We start from the raw sequence: 18,224 nt of genomic DNA, 5'->3' as shown, positions 1-18,224 counted from the left end.
AGAAAAGCACGGGCCCGCTATGGTATAAAGGGCGACATTCAGCCAGTATCAAAATAGAATGTGAGGGGATTTTCTAAGCCAATGGTCGGATGCCGCGTGGTATTATGTGGCCAATAAAAAGACAGGACTTAGACTAAGGACAAAGCCGTCAAAATGAAATTCACAGAGAGACACTTGCAGAAAGACTGCGGCCCGTTGGAGCTAAAATATGAATTCTCTTATGAATTCGATTTTGAAGGGACGGTCGAAGCATGCGGAATCAATGTTACAGTTAAGACCCAGAGTACAAGCATTTGATTTCCTAACAACCAAGTAAGGATATCTCTTAAAAGGATTTTTGCAGAGGAGGCAAACGCAGAGTTATCTTCTACAAATACAGAGAAGGCGAATTGGTTGCAGAGCGAATTTCTTCGAGCAAGCATCAGGTTTTTTTTATTTTGCAGCCGTTCTTGTGTTGTGATACGTGAAACTATTCCCGTATAGCAGAAATATTTTCAGAAGTAATATTTATCTGGTTGTATTGCAAATGGCTCCTAAAAGGGAATTTTCTGGTAAAGTTGATTATCTTGAAAGAAGTGTGTGTGATGACTTCTTAGAACAGTTGACGCTGTCAACCAACCAGGCATCTAAGGCCAAAGAATTAGTACCCAGGGCTCCCCGACTGAAAATTGGAGAAGGATTGTATGATAAGGGTAATTGGTTAAGAGACCCACAGGTTGGGCTGTCTGGGTTGGGGTTATTTAAAATCGGTTTTGGAATGAGGAATTCTCCTGCTCCTCAAAATAGCATTTGGGAACTAGATGTTGGGAAATTGGTAGTCCCAGGGGTGTTCATGGATACAGATTTGTTAACCCAGATGGCATTAAATTATGATTCAGTTACCAGGTGTATCCGGGATGTGAATGGAAAAACCCTCGTGGAGATAAACGCAGAAGAGCTGAGAAAAGCGTTTGGGCTTAGTGAGTTTACCAATTTCTTGGAGCATATAAGCTTCACGCAATTAACTCAGGTGTACAGGGCACAGAGGACTCATCTCAGGAATGGGCCTCTCAAAGAACTTTTTCTGAAAGTGGGAGGGTTAACAGTTGTAGGGCCTAATACACAAGAACCCTTTTCACTAAGTATGTTTACCTTAAGGGCAAAAGGGATGTACTGGGCACTTTGCCAAGTTCTAGGAGAGGATGCTGAATCTAATGTACCAAATCATTATCTGTTAATGATTGTTCAAATTCTGAATCCTTCTCTTGCTATTACATTTGATTATGCCTCCTATATTGCTGATGCTATCCATGGAGGACTGATGGGGATAAAGAATGGGAAGGTGGATAGGCCATTTGGGTGGTATTCACTATTGATGCACCTCTTCCTCTTCAAAGGTGGAGATTATTTTGCCAGTGGAATGGATCTGGTAAAAGAAAAGGAGGGAGAGAAGATGCCAGTACAATTATGGAGCACCGTATTGTCATGGGATAGAGAGGATGCAAGTTTTCTAAAGTTTGATAAATACTTTGCATCCAAAATAAGGACTCTTCTTTGCTCTGACAATCCACAAGTCCCCAAGATTCTTCTGGAATTCCTAAGACCAAAAGAATTCGCAGAGAATATCAAGATTGTTCATAACTGGGGTGATATGTATTTGTATCCAGTGTCCACAGTGTTTAGGGTCTTTGGTTTCAGAGGCACCCCATTTTTGTTACCATACCAGGTCCCCCTCAAAGTGGGAATAGCTGAGATTCTCAGACAAATTGGTGACTTGCAAGAGGCAGAGTTAACAGGCCGAGGTAAAGGGACTATTTTCCCTACAGCTACAATAGCCCACCAATTTGTAATCACCAAGGGCGGCTGGAAATGTTTTGAGGATTTCCTTAAACCCTACCATTTGTCCACTGCAGTGTCAAGATATGCTGATCCGGAGGACTTCTACAATGGTGTATTCCGGAAGAAGGTAGCATGCAGAAGTAGGCCCCACCAATTCCACTTTCCTGAAGACCTCATCAGGAATGAATTTGATTTGGATGAACAGGAGTTGAGAAAGGAAAAATGGGTAGCTTACAGGAAGGCCCTGGATTTTGTGCATCAATTTGATGCTAGCTATGACCCATTGTCTAGCTTCTTCCCATTGGAAGAAAAGATAAAATTTTTGATTATTTGTTTTGAGGATGTGATGCAGACAATAAAGGAGAAAAGGGGAGTTGTAATTAAAAACAACCCTGAGAAAGCAAGAATGATTTTGGGGAGATCAGCTCCTATTAAAGCCATCCCTCCTGGTGATTACACCCTGCATAAGAAAGCAGGTTATAGTGTGTTGGTGTCTGCAAGAGGGGAACCCTCTTCATCTAAAGGAAAGAGGAAAGCACATGAAGTCATTGACATCCAAGACAGCCCAAAGAAGCAGAGGGTGGGGAAGGAAGTGCAATCAGATACACCCTTATATTCCCCATCCCAATCCCCTCTCCACATTGGAGATGAACAAGCAGCAACTGAATACCTCTCTCAGTTGGGCAGTTTGGGGGAGATTGCATATACATATGATGAAGTGGAAGAGGGGATGCCAGAAGAACCCACTGAAGCACAAATGGACATCACCTCGACTGAACTTAAAGGCTAGGAGTGGGATCCTGAGATAAAGAAGGCCACTAGTGCTTTTCTAGCCGATGATAGTTTTGTAACATCTGAAGCATTCATGCAGTTTATATGGAAACAACATATAGATAAATATAATGCTAGATGTGAAACAAGAAAGGCAGAACAATTAAATAAAGATCCAGCCTTGGTGGAGGAAGAAATAAAACAGGAGATGATGGAAGAATTCAAAACCATCACTCCTGAACAGGGGAGAGATTTAGTAGCACAAGCTGGAGTGCTCATTTTGCCAGAATGGAATATTGCTGATGCTCTGGTGCTGGATGCAGTGAGGAAAGAAACCAAACCTATGGAAGGGGTTACATTCAGTAAAGACAATGCTGCTCTAGTCATGTGGTCCCTTAAGAGAAATGAGGACAAGAAGGGTAAAGACACCACAGGGACAAGTCACATTGGCGGATTGATGGTCAGGAGAGTAGAAAGCACAGGGGTAGTAGAGGCTGCTAGCACGGTGTTGGAGACTGCCAAATTTAGTGTTGCAGTAGCTGAGAAGGATGCTAAAGAAAAAGAGGCTCTCCAGCTCAAATTGGAAACAGTCTTGAAGGCTTATGACAGTGCCAAGGAGGAAATAAGAGGCAAGGAGAGTATTATTGCCAGATTGCAGAGCCAATTAGCAGGACAACGTCAACAAGGTGAATCTTCAACATTAATGATCACCTCTTCTCCTGCAAGACCTCCACCTACTAGCCCCATTATTGAGCTCCCACCATCTCCTGCACCTTCCAGCTCTCAGATGATAGAGATAACTCCCCAAGAATTGGAGAGTCTTAAGCAAACTCAGGTCTATTATGCAGGGAAGTATGAAGAAAAGATCAAGGCCACAGTCTCCAGTTTTGCAGACACTATAAATGCTTCACTCCTTCACAATAGTGTAGGAAAAGTCATGGAGATATGGACTGAGTTGATAAGAGATAAAGTCATATTGACACCCATTTTTGACAGATGGAGGCCTAGGGAGCAGGATTTAGAGTTCATGTGTGTTTCCTGTGATGAAGCAAGAGCTAACCCTATTATCAAATACACTTCTGATATTACTAAGAGTTTATTGCAATTGGCGACAGAGGTGGATAATGTGGAAAGAAGGGTTAAATTGCTTAAAAAGGAATACACTGATCAGGTGTGTGAATTACTCCCAGGAATTTTTGCTAATCCAGATCAACTGAAAGACAAACAGATATGGCTCAATGAGATAAATGTTAAATTGTCAGCAAGGGTCAAGGGAATTATTGATCTAGATGACACCTCATTTTTTGTTATAACCATACAGGAAATAGAGAGAATTAAATCACACTACAGTTTTCTTAACTCAGAAGTCAACAAACTAAGGAATTCTTGGAAAGGGTTGACTAAGGTTAAAAGTGATGTGATTAATTTTGTATGGCCGACCGAGGAGACGTATGGTGAGTGGGGAATTAAATATTCCACTCGAGATCCGGAGCAGTTAGAGAACGTCCCTGAAAAGCCAGAGGAGGTTGCAACTGAATAACCTGTCCAACAGACTGCTGAAGAAGCTGAAAAGAGAGCATAACTGAAATTGTAACTTCTTCAATTTTTGAAGTAATTGTAACAAACTTTCCTCAAAGAAGTCCGAAGCTTTGTGCATCCATATTGATATAAATGGATACCAGGACTAGAGAGAAAGGGATCACGCAATTTTTGTAAGAAAACGCTGCAGAAATGTTATCTGAGCTTTTCCAAAGTTTAATGGAGAATCAGACTCTTGTAAAATCTTTTTTCAAATGAATATCAATATACAGACCATCAGTTTTGAGTAAAGCTCTGTGTCGTCTTCAAATTTGTCCTTGATCGTATTTACTCTTTCATTCAGAATAATCTAGGATTTTTCTGTTTGAATGGAATTGTAAAGCAATCTCAGTATGGGTGTTTTTAGCATTTCTCTTTAGGAGGGAAATTAAACAGGCATGACCACTCTACCAGTAGATACTTCGGGATGAACTTTGAATTTTGAGGATCCCAGCTTATTTTGAGGTGATTAGATTCTTGTTGATGTTAGGCATTTACAGGGATAAATGGAGACCAAGTTGATGGGAAGTATAGAGATGTTTTATTTCAGGAGTTTTATTCGAGTTTGAGTGACTCTGTAGCCTTGGATAAAGCACTGGTACTAATCGAAGCTGTTTATTGCATGCTTTGTTGATCAAATATACTGAAGTTGAATATTGTTTCATTCTTTGCTTTCAGTTGTTTTTTTTTAGGTGAATAAACTCACTGGTTTTCTGGACTGGTTTGCTGTGGGTTTGTTGCTTGAGAGTGTGAATTTAATTCACAAAGGGTATACCCGCCTGGGCTTAGGGAAGAGCCCGAAGTGTAGAAGGTCTAACCAAACCTTGTCATATGTTGTCTCTGAAATCCTTTTATCCTTGATGTCTTCTTGGCACTCATTTTAGATTATATTATTAAAGGCATTGAAGGGTAATCAGATTTTGAGAACAACAAAAGTGGCGACTCTGCTGGGGACAGTTATCACAAAGATATACACATAAAATCTGTGCAAAGACTTGTGAAAAGTATTGTTGTGTTTGTGAGTAAGACTGCTTGCATCTATTTTTCCCACAGCTTTGTGGGTGGCGACTCTGTTATTTTTGAACCAGTCCTTGTGAGATATAAACTTTCTAAAATAAAGACAAACAAGATGCAAGGAAATAAGCATACAAGATCATTCATGAAGAAACATCCTCGTGAAACCCTGCAAGAAGGTCTGCCCGAGCAATCACGAAGAGGCCAGAAGAGATCTGTGATGCATGAGCCGTCAAATGCTGCATAGGTGCAGAAAAACAACAATACTGGTAAGATGCCTGACCGACCTATTTATGCAAAGTCAAATTCATCTTCAAGAGATTCGGATCAGGATATTTTAGGTTTTCATTCAGGATTGTTCGGAAATATTGATGATATGCCTATTGTAAGTCGAGAGTTATCACATGTTAGTGTTTCTGCAAAAGATAGAACTAGTTCAAATGCTATTAGGCACTCTGTTCCTAGGACAATAGATGGGAACATTAGTTTGATTGATATAGATCAAGTTAATGTATCGGATTCTGAAGAAAACTATCCTGATGAGGATAAAATGTCCTAAGAAATTGAAGAATTAAATAAAAGAGTTCATCATTTAATATCCTTGAGGGCCCAAAAGGAGGCAAATAAGGAAAAGGAAGTTAAAGCCAAAATGATGGAGAGAGATAGGCTTCTTAGACAGATAGCTGATCTTGAAGTCCTTGCCAAGGATAAAGAAAAAAGTGATCAAGAAGGCCCGGTGATCAGGGAAATCCTAACCCCTAAGATCAGACCAGTTCCTAAGTCAGTAGCCCAGACAAGTAAAGAAGTCCCTAATGATTCCCAACTCCCTAAGGTTAATTTAGACAAAGGGAAACAGATATGGGTAGATGATGGGGTAGAGTCTAAAATTGTAGAAGGGATTTCTCATAGGATCCTAGCACATGAGAGAGAGATGGAAAGGATGAGGAAGGAAAAGGAAGACCTCCAAATGGAGTTGGAAAAGGCTGAGCTAGAAGCTGCAAATCAGGAAGTTAAGAGAAAGATCAACTACCTAAAAGCTCCCCCTATTATATTCCCATCAGAAGATCTTAGTAAGCCTAATCCCCAACAAATTTCTCTCCCTCAGGTCAATATCCGACCAGCAGTGCACACTAACATTGCTTCAGTAAGCCATATACCTTCAAATAAACAGTATACCCAAACATCTCAATCCCCAATCTCAAAGGCTAAGATGATTATGGGGAATAATAATACTGTTTCCCCTTTTCAAAGAAGGCCGATTAATCTAGAACAATATAAGCAATTGTTTTTTGATGGGATCCCAGGATATCCAAATCATGTTCCCATTGAGTTAAGAGACAAACTCCATAAATTTGCCGGGAACAATGCAGTCAGTGCTGAGGAACATCTCAAATCTTTTGGGGATTTGATAAATGATTATGAGATAGTTGATGAGGATGTGATTATGAAACTGTTTGTTCAATCCCTGGTTGATGATGCAAGAGATTGGTATAGAGGTCTTCCAGTAGCCAGCATAGGTTCATGGGAGGAATTCAAAAATTGCTTTCAAGAACAGTATGGTGATAAGACTAATGTGAGTTTTATGCTGAATGAGTTCAATAATATCAGAAAATCTGAAAATGAAATAGTCACTGATTTTAATGCTAGATTCCAGAAGGCTATGCATAGATTATATCAGGTAATGAGGCTAGATGACAATATGTGCCTTAACACCTATTATAATGCATTTGATTCTAAAATGGCTTACATTCTCAGAGATAAAAATCCTCATAACTTGAGGGATGCCTTTAGAATTGCCATAAATGTTGAAAGTAATAGAAAGGCATCTGGCAAATTAGGAAGGAGGATAGATGGAAGATTATGGCATGAAACCAAACAGCAACCTAACAAAGTTGCTAAGGAAGAAGATAAAATAGAAAAACTGGTCACTGCTATGAAAGATTTGACCGCTAAGGTTAACAAAAATGATAAACCTCATTACAATTGGCAAGATAGACCTCCTAGGTTACATGATATGCCATACAATACAAATTGGAAGGATGGTAAGCCCCAAGTTGAGAAGCCTAAAATTGCCCAAAGCCAAGACACACCAGATCCTTTGAAAGGCAAGACTGTTAATAATATAGAAAATACTCCCTGGTGTATTGCTTGTGATGGACCACATTCTCCTCACCAGTGTGCAGTAGCTCAAGCTCTGGAGGAATCCATGAGACCAGAAGCAGAGCTTGATATTAATATGTTTGAAACTATCATAGAAAGTGATGAGGAATCTATGCCAAGTGAGTGCAGTGATGCGTTAGATAATGAAAGATCAGTAAAAGGGCAGTTAGCCTTAGGCTGGCACCCTACATTGAATGTGGTAACAATTGAAGATGAAGAAGTTCATCTTAGGAGGCCTAGTGAAGAAGAGGTTAGAAATCTCACTAAGGCCGCAATCGCCAAAGCTAAACATAACTACAATCTGAGAAGCACCAAGAGAGATACTGATCAAGGTGAGCCAGGTTCCATATTTGTAAAAGAGGTCACAAAGAAAGGGGCATCAAGCAGTGTTACTGCTACTGTTAAAGCTAGTCAAGAAAAAGAGGAACAAGTTAAAGACTTCCCTAGAACCACAGATGCCAAAAGTGCTGATGATGTACAAAAGGTGGAAATAGTAAAAAGGGGTAACCAACTCAAAGTAGAAAAGGTTAAGGCTAATACTGAACAGTGTAATTATTCCACATTTAATATGGCCCAAGCTTTAACTCAAATGAAGGTCACTGTCCCATTAGTGGAGTTACTAAAGATTAAGGAACACAAGGATGCAGCTTTGTCTCTATTCTCTAGTATAGCTGATGGTGGTTCAGTATCACACACTGGTTCAGATAAAATTGGGAAGGATCAAGAGTTCCAAATTCCAGAGGTATATGTTGGAACCACTATCACTCAGGAGCCTTCTCAGGTGGACCCTTTCTATGTCACTCTGCTAGTCAATAACCGGTTAATTAAAAACTGCATGATAGATTCAGGAGCAGCGGCTAATGTGATGCCATATGGTGTCATGAAAGAATTAGGATTGTCAATAACCACCGTGTATGGGAAATGTTATGCCATGGATAACAGAGAAGTGCCTGTGATAGGTACAATGAAAGATGTAGAAGTAAAAATAGCTGCATTTCCTGAAGCTACTTACAAAATGGATGTTATTGTCACTGATACTAAACCCCACTATGGCATGTTACTCTCTAGGCAGTGGGCCGCAGCAGTGGGGGGAAATGTTCAATTGGATTTGTCTTATGCTACTATTCCTGTTGGTGGCAATAAGGTCAAGCTATACAGGGAGCCACGAGCTCCTAAGGTAGTTGAAAATGTGGACCCTAGTGTGCTTAACTGTATGATTGATGTGGATTTAGATAATTTCAGAATTCAGCCAGTATCACCTCAGTTGAAGAACACCGACCCAATTGTAATTGAACTACAAGCACAACAGTATGGATTGTGGCAAATGTATTTTGATGGAGCTTGTTCCAAAGAAGGGTCAGGAGCAGGGGTTCTTTTTGTATCCCCATCAGGTATAACCTTCAAATATTCATTCTTATTGGCATTCCAATGCACAAATAATACTGCAGAGTATGAAGCTTTGTTATTAGGACTTGAGGTTGCAAAAAAGCATGGAATCCGATTATTGAAAGTGATGGGTGATTCAGAGCTGGTCGTCTCTAAGGTAAGATCTAAGTATGCGTCTAAGAATGATAAATTGAAGCAATATAAGCATGCTGTTTGGGATATTATTGAGTATTTTGATGCCTTTTCTATCAACTGGATAGAGCGAGCAAAAAATATTATGGCAGATTTCTTAGCTAATGTTGCTTTAAAAAATGACGATGCAACACTAACTGGTATCTCCACTGTGGAAATAAAAGCTAGGCCTGCTATCCTTGATAATGTATATAACTGGCAAGTTTTTGCTGATGATGATGATATTCTTAGGTTCATCCAATGTGTTGATGATTATGATGGACAAAAAATTGATTGTAATGCATTGGTGGAAGTAGTCGATGGCAGAGAGACAGTGTTTGGAAATGATATTGTCCAATTGGAAACCAACGAAATACCTAAAGGACTGGTGGAGTTAGAAAGCATGTTTAGTTATAATGACAGTCATCTACACCAGCAATCTACTACTAAGTTAGAAGAACTAGAGGAGGTCAACTTGGGGACAGAATCATCCCCCAAGTTGGTATATATTGGAAAGAAGCTACCTCCTCATGTTAGGACTAACCTAATCAGTTTACTGAAAAGGTATAAACATGTTTTTGCTTGGTCTTATGAAGATCTAAAAGCATATAGACAAGATCTTTTTCAGCATGAAATTCCCTTACTTTCAGATGCTAAGCCTTTTAGACAGAAACAGAGACCTATTAACCCCTTGTTAGAAACAAAAATGCAACAAGAGTTGACTGAATTGAGAGAAGGGGGGATTATCAAACCAATCAGACATTCTTCATGGGTTTCTAATTTGGTCCCAGTGAGGAAAAAGAATGGAGATATCAGATTGTGTGTGGATTTTAGGAATCTGAATGTTGCTTCCCTAAAAGATAATTATTCATCTCCAAACATGGAAGCAATGCTACAAAGAGTGACAGGTTGTGATCTTTTGTCCATGATGGATGGTTTCTTAGGATACAATCAAGTGCTTGTAAGAGAGTCTGAACAGTTTAAAACAGCTTTTACTACTCCATGGAGAACTTATGTGTATGTGAGAATGCCGTTTGGATTGAAAAATGCAGGGGCTACCTTTCAAAGAGCTATGGATGTGGCTTTTAAGGAATTTATTAACATTATTATGGTGGTTTACCAAGATGATTTAACTTGTTTCTCAAAGAGAGCTGATGATCACTGTGGACATTTAGAGAAGGTGTTTGATAAAGCCTTGGAATTTGGTGTATCACTGAATCCCAAAAAATGTCATTTTGGGGTCACTGAGGGAAAATTATTGGGACATATAGTTTCCAAGGAAGGAGTAAGAATAGACCCTGAAAGAATTGAAGCAATCAATAAGGTGTCTGAACCAAAAAATGTGAAAGGAATTCAGTCCTTTCTAGGCAAAGTGAATTTTGTCAGGAGATTCATTGCCAACTTTGCTGAGATAGTAAAGCCTATTGTCAAGTTGCTCAAAAAAGACACCAAGTTTCACTAGGATCAGGAGGCCTCAAAAGCTTTTAATGAGATTAAGAAAGCAATTCAGGAAGCACCAGTGTTGAAGTCCCCGGATTATGGTAAGCCTTTTTCTCTGTTTTCTTTTGCTTCATATCACACAGTGGCTGCAGTATTATTGCAAAAGGATAATGAGGGATATGATCATCCCATAGCTTTCTATAGCAAATCTTTGCAAGCGGCAGAATTAAAATATGAAACCATGGAGAAACAAGCTTATGCCTTGGTTAAAGCTGTTAAAGCCTTTAGGCCATATTTGGTGAATGCAAATGTCACTGCCTATGTTCCACATGCTGCAGTTAAAGATATTCTGTCTCAATCTGAGGTTACTGGGAAGAGATGCAGATGGATCAATAGAATTCAAGAGTTCAATTTGGAGGTAAAGATCACTAAATTGGTGAGAGGGTTAGGTTTGGCCAAGCTCATGGCTGAGTCAAATCTCATGAATGTAGAAGTACACAATGTTGAAGTTGAAGATATTTTGGTCACTAGTATTGAGAGGCAACCATGGTACACAGAGATAGTCCAAGTATTGAGGGGTAATATGCTGCCAGAAGGAATGACTCCCAACCAGAAGAGAACTTTAAAGCTCAAATCCCAAAAGTATGTCCTCATTCAGGGTGATCTTTTTTGGAGAAAAAGAGATGGGGAGTTACTATTGTGTTTGGATGAATTTCAAGCTAAACAGATGTTGAATGAAATGCATGATGGAGTATGTGGAGGTCATTACTCTGCTAAGACTACAGCTGGTAAGATAATACGGGCTGGGTATTATTGGCCTACTTTGTTTAAAGACACCCATGCATATGTTCGAAGATGTGATTCATGTCAGAGATTTTCTTCTAAGCTCAAGTATGAAGGAGCCTTACCACTAAATCCAGTTTCTGTAGAAGCTCCTTTTGTTCAATGGGGTATTGATTTTATTGGAGAGATTGTTGAAAAGTCAGGAAGAGGCCATGGATGGATTATAGTGGCTACAGATTATTTTACCAAATGGATAGAAGCTATTCCCACAAGAAGAGCTACTAGTAAAATTGTCATTGATTTCCTGATGGATAATATTGTGACTAGGTTTGGAACACCTGCAAAATTGGTAATGGATAATGCTATGTGTTTCAGATCAGAAGAATTTGTAGGCTTTTGCAATAGTCATGGTATACTTATGTCATACTCATCACCTTATCACCCTCAAGGGAATGGACAAGCAGAATCTAGCAACAAAAGCTTGCTAACTATTATTAAGAAGATCTTAGAAGAAAACAAAAGGTCTTGGGATCAAAAGTTGAAATTGGCTCTGTGGGCAGATAGAATAACAGTTAAAAAATCCATTGGAATGTCACCTTTTGAGTTGGTTTATGGTACCCAAGCCAGATTACCGGTAAATAACCTTCTTCCAGTATATAAGTTTTTGCAGGAAGAGAGCATGGAATTATCTGAACCAATGGAGAACAGGATGATCCAAATTGTAGAGGTGGAAGAGCTTAGAACCTCCGCTCATAAGAAAAATCAAAAGCTCCAGCTACAGTCAAAGTATCTTTTTGATAAAAGAACATCATTAAGGAAGTTTCAAATTGATGACATGGTTCTTCAGTGGAATGCAAAAGGGCAGGATAAAGGAAAGCATAAGAAATTTGAATCACTCTGGATTGGCCCTTTTGTAATTTGTGATTTGAATGGTAAGGATTCATATTTCTTGAAGAATATGAATGATGAGATGCAGGAATTTCCAGTGCATGGACAATTCCTGAAGTACTATTTCTCTTAATATCCATGCACAGTAGGTCCTTGGTTTGTATATATTTTGTTTTCTTTCCTATTTTCCTGGTTTTGGTCTGTGTTTTGGTTTGTTTCTCCAGATTTTCTGAGTTTTCTTGTGTTGATCTCGCAATCAACCATCCCCAGTCAGAGCCGCTGTTATCGTTGTTTTAAAATTGGGTTCTTTCCCCATATTTGGCTATGGTTTTTGAAAAAATTTGTATAAGATGTGGCCCCAAATGCTTCAGCCTTATTCTAAACCTAGAGGGTTTAAGGTTTTTCTGAGTTTTAGGCTCTATCTTTTGTGTTAGGTCCCCTGGTTTCTATTCCGACGTTACTTTATTTCACTTAAGTCATGGGTCGCGGGGTCGTAAGAAGTGTCCCCCCTTGCTATTTACCTAGGCGGTCATGTTTATTATTTGAAAATTTTCGCCTTTTATTATTTCCTTCTAAAGTGCCGGGCCCAGTAAACACTGATCAACTTCAGAAAAGATCCGACGGTTGGCGCTATTTCGCAAAGGCTAAGTGCTCACATTTTAAGGCTGCGAAATAGCGAGGATTAATATCGGCCGTCCATGTGTCATGCGGAGGAAGTGAAGGTTGCGGCTGTCAAGAAGGTGGGGCCTTCTCTACGTGGTCTTCTATGGCGTATTGGAGTGCAACACGTGGCACAGGCCGCCACAGTCAACATTTTAAGATTAAGGATCAAAGTGGGCCCCCAAAGATGAGTCAGCTCACAGGTGGAGGTGACCTGGCAAGGATAGCTCTTACAATTCATTGAGACCCCGTGGCTCCTTCCAGCGAATGAAAAATCGATAGGTTAGCTTCGAAGATGACAGAACGCCAGGTGTCCATGATGTGTCCGTGGGCCCACCTCTTCTGAAAGCTCTTAGCAGGGTTTAAATGCTGAGCAACTTCAGAAAGGATCTGATGGTTGGCGCTATTTCGCAAAGGCTAAGTGCTCACACTTTAAGGCTGCGAAATAGCGAGGATTAATATCGGCCGTCCATCTGTCACGACAGGGTAAATGGAAGGCATAGTTGTCAGTGATAGCTGGAGCCCCGTGGCTTTCTTTTGGCGTATTATAAGGTAACACGTGGCACAGGCCGCCACAGTCAGCAGGACAAGAACGCCAGGTGTCCATGATGTGTCCGTGGGCCCACCTCTCCTGAAAGCTCCTAGCAGGGTTTAAATGTCGCGCAAGTCGAGATAAGATCTAACGGCTTGCGCTATTTCGCAAGGGTAAGATGCTCACATTTTAAGGCTGCGAAATAGCGAAAGTTAACCTGGACCGTCCACGTGTTTTGATGACACGCGGTCTAAAAGGCAGCTGTGGGTCCCTATAGTGTATGTTCGACAAATGAAAAGTTGACAGGTCAGTTTCGAAGGTGACACGAAAGCCAGCTGTCTATGGCGTTTCTGTGGGCCCACCTTTTCTGAGGTAGACCTGTCGAGACTGAAGTGGGGCCCCCCATGGTTCTTCTTCTGGCAAATGACAGAATGACAAATCAACATAGTGGATGACTAGATGCCAGATGTCACTGATGACTCAGCGGGCCCACCATTCCTGAGGACCTTTTCGAAGGATTAAAAGGCGATTAACTTGAAAGATAATCTAACGGCCCGCGCTATTTCGCAAGGGTTAAGTGCTCACCCTTTAAGGCTGCGAAATAGCGAGAATGAATATCAGCCATCCACGTGTCATGATGATGACATGGCAAAAAGAGAAAAGCACGGGCCCGCTATGGTATAAAGGGCGACATTCAGCCAGTATCAAAATAGAATGTGAGGGGATTTTCTAAGCCAATGGTCGGATGCCGCGTGGTATTATGTGGCCAATAAAAAGACAGGACTTAGACTAAGGACAAAGCCGTCAAAATGAAATTCACAGAGAGACACTTGCAGAAAGACTGCGGCCCGTTGGAGCTAAAATATGAATTCTCTTATGAATTCGATTTTGAAGGGACGGTCGAAGCATGCGGAATCAATGTTACAGTTAAGACCCAGAGTACAAGCATTTGATTTCCTAACAACCAAGTAAGGATATCTCTTAAAAGGATTTTTGCAGAGGAGGCAAACGCAGAGTTATCTTCTACAAATACAGAGAAGGCGAATTGGTTGCAGAGCGAATTTCTTCGAGCAAGCATCAGGTTTTTTTTATTTTGCAGCCGTTCTTGTGTTGTGATACGTGAAACTGTTCCCGTATAGCAGAAATATTTTCAGAAGTAATATTTATCTGGTTGTATTGCAAATGGCTCCTAAAAGGGAATTTTCTGGTAAAGTTGATTATCTTGAAAGAAGTGTGTGTGATGACTTCTTAGAACAGTTGACGCTGTCAACCAACCAGGCATCTAAGGCCAAAGAATTAGTACCCAGGGCTCCCCGACTGAAAATTGGAGAAGGATTGTATGATAAGGGTAATTGGTTAAGAGACCCACAGGTTGGGCTGTCTGGGTTGGGGTTATTTAAAATCGGTTTTGGAATGAGGAATTCTCCTGCTCCTCAAAATAGCATTTGGGAACTAGATGTTGGGAAATTGGTAGTCCCAGGGGTGTTCATGGATACAGATTTGTTAACCCAGATGGCATTAAATTATGATTCAGTTACCAGGTGTATCCGGGATGTGAATGGAAAAACCCTCGTGGAGATAAACGCAGAAGAGCTGAGAAAAGCGTTTGGGCTTAGTGAGTTTACCAATTTCTTGGAGCATATAAGCTTCACGCAATTAACTCAGGTGTACAGGGCACAGAGGACTCATCTCAGGAATGGGCCTCTCAAAGAACTTTTTCTGAAAGTGGGAGGGTTAACAGTTGTAGGGCCTAATACACAAGAACCCTTTTCACTAAGTATGTTTACCTTAAGGGCAAAAGGGATGTACTAGGCACTTTGCCAAGTTCTAGGAGAGGATGCTGAATCTAATGTACCAAATCATTATCTGTTAATGATTGTTCAAATTCTGAATCCTTCTCTTGCTATTACATTTGATTATGCCTCCTATATTGCTGATGCTATCCATGGAGGACTGATGGGGATAAAGAATGGGAAGGTGGATAGGCCATTTGGGTGGTATTCACTATTGATGCACCTCTTCCTCTTCAAAGGTGGAGATTATTTTGCCAGTGGAATGGATCTGGTAAAAGAAAAGGAGGGAGAGAAGATGCCAGTACAATTATGGAGCACCGTATTGTCATGGGATAGAGAGGATGCAAGTTTTCTAAAGTTTGATAAATACTTTGCATCCAAAATAAGGACTCTTCTTTGCTCTGACAATCCACGAGTCCCCAAGATTCTTCTGGAATTCCTAAGACCAAAAGAATTCGCAGAGAATATCAAGATTGTTCATAACTGGGGTGATATGTATTTGTATCCAGTGTCCACAGTGTTTAGGGTCTTTGGTTTCAGAGGCACCCCATTTTTGTTACCATACTAGGTCCCCCTCAAAGTGGGAATAGCTGAGATTCTCAGACAAATTGGTGACTTGCAAGAGGCAGAGTTAACAGGCCGAGGTAAAGGGACTATTTTCCCTACAGCTACAGTAGCCCACCAATTTGTAATCACCAAGGGCGGCTGGAAATGTTTTGAGGATTTCCTTAAACCCTACCATTTGTCCACTGCAGTGTCAAGATATGCTGATCCGGAGGACTTCTACAATGGTGTATTCCGGAAGAAGGTAGCATGCAGAAGTAGGCCCCACCAATTCCACTTTCCTGAAGACCTCATCAGGAATGAATTTGATTTGGATGAACAAGAGTTGAGAAAGGAAAAATGGGTAGCTTACAGGAAGGCCCTGGATTTTGTGCATCAATTTGATGCTAGCTATGACCCATTGTCTAGCTTCTTCCCATTGGAAGAAAAGATAAAATTTTTGATTATTTGTTTTGAGGATGTGATGCAGACAATAAAGGAGAAAAGGGGAGTTGTAATTAAAAACAACCCTGAGAAAGCAAGAATGATTTTGGGGAGATCAGCTCCTATTAAAGCCATCCCTCCTGGTGATTACACCCTGCATAAGAAAGCAGGTTATAGTGTGTTGGTGTCTGCAAGAGGGGAACCCTCTTCATCTAAAGGAAAGAGGAAAGCACATGAAGTCATTGACATCCAAGACAGCCCAAAGAAGCAGAGGGTGGGGAAGGAAGTGCAATCAGATACACCCTTATATTCCCCATCCCAATCCCCTCTCCACATTGGAGATGAACAAGCAGCAACTGAATACCTCTCTCAGTTGGGCAGTTTGGGGGAGATTGCATATACATATGATGAAGTGGAAGAGGGGATGCCAGAAGAACCCACTGAAGCACAAATGGACATCACCTCGACTGAACTTAAAGGCCAGGAGTGGGATCCTGAGATAAAGAAGGCCACTAGTGCTTTTCTAGCCGATGATAGTTTTGTAACATCTGAAGCATTCATGCAGTTTATATGGAAACAACATATAGATAAATATAATGCTAGATGTGAAACAAGAAAGGCAGAACAATTAAATAAAGATCCAGCCTTGGTGGAGGAAGAAATAAAACAGGAGATGATGGAAGAATTCAAAACCATCACTCCTGAACAGGGGAGAGATTTAGTAGCACAAGCTGGAGTGCTCATTTTGCCAGAATGGAATATTGCTGATGCTCTGGTGCTGGATGCAGTGAGGAAAGAAACCAAACCTATGGAAGGGGTTACATTCAGTAAAGACAATGCTGCTCTAGTCATGTGGTCCCTTAAGAGAAATGAGGACAAGAAGGGTAAAGACACCACAGGGACAAGTCACATTGGCGGATTGATGGTCAGGAGAGTAGAAAGCACAGGGGTAGTAGAGGCTGCTAGCACGGTGTTGGAGACTGCCAAATTTAGTGTTGCAGTAGCTGAGAAGGATGCTAAAGAAAAAGAGGCTCTCCAGCTCAAATTGGAAACAGTCTTGAAGGCTTATGACAGTGCCAAGGAGGAAATAAGAGGCAAGGAGAGTATTATTGCCAGATTGCAGAGCCAATTAGCAGGACAACGTCAACAAGGTGAATCTTCAACATTAATGATCACCTCTTCTCCTGCAAGACCTCCACCTACTAGCCCCATTATTGAGCTCCCACCATCTCCTGCACCTTCCAGCTCTCAGATGATAGAGATAACTCCCCAAGAATTGGAGAGTCTTAAGCAAACTCAGGCCTATTATGCAGGGAAGTATGAAGAAAAGATCAAGGCCACAGTCTCCAGTTTTGCAGACACTATAAATGCTTCACTCCTTCACAATAGTGTAGGAAAAGTCATGGAGATATGGACTGAGTTGATAAGAGATAAAGTCATATTGACACCCATTTTTGACAGATGGAGGCCTAGGGAGCAGGATTTAGAGTTCATGTGTGTTTCCTGTGATGAAGCAAGAGCTAACCCTATTATCAAATACACTTCTGATATTACTAAGAGTTTATTGCAATTGGCGACAGAGGTGGATAATGTGGAAAGAAGGGTTAAATTGCTTAAAAAGGAATACACTGATCAGGTGTGTGAATTACTCCCAGGAATTTTTGCTAATCCAGATCAACTGAAACACAAACAGATATGGCTCAATGAGATAAATGTTAAATTGTCAGCAAGGGTCAAGGGAATTATTGATCTGGATGACACCTCATTTTTTGTTATAAGCATACAGGAAATAGAGAGAATTAAATCACACTACAGTTTTCTTAACTCAGAAGTCAACAAACTGAGGAATTCTTGGAAAGGGTTGACTAAGGTTAAAAGTGATGTGATTAATTTTGTATGGCCGACCGAGGAGACGTATGGTGAGTGGGGAATTAAATATTCCACTCGAGATCCGGAGCAGTTAGAGAACGTCCCTAAAAAGCCAGAGGAGGTTGCAACTGAATAACCTGTCCAACAGACTGCTGAAGAAGCTGAAAAGAGAGCATAACTGAAATTGTAACTTCTTCAATTTTTGAAGTAATTGTAACAAACTTTCCTCAAAGAAGTCCGAAGCTTTGTGCATCCATATTGATATAAATGGATACCAGGACTAGAGAGAAAGGGATCACGCAATTTTTGTAAGAAAACGCTGCAGAAATGTTATCTGAGCTTTTCCAAAGTTTAATGGAGAATCAGACTCTTGT

The sequence above is a fragment of the Cryptomeria japonica genome, chromosome 2 (genome assembly GCF_030272615.1).
Source record: "Cryptomeria japonica chromosome 2, Sugi_1.0, whole genome shotgun sequence".
Classification (NCBI taxonomy): Eukaryota; Viridiplantae; Streptophyta; class Pinopsida; order Cupressales; family Cupressaceae; genus Cryptomeria; species Cryptomeria japonica.
The sequence above is the reverse complement of the archived record's forward strand: the minus strand, read 5'-3'. Positions refer to the sequence as shown.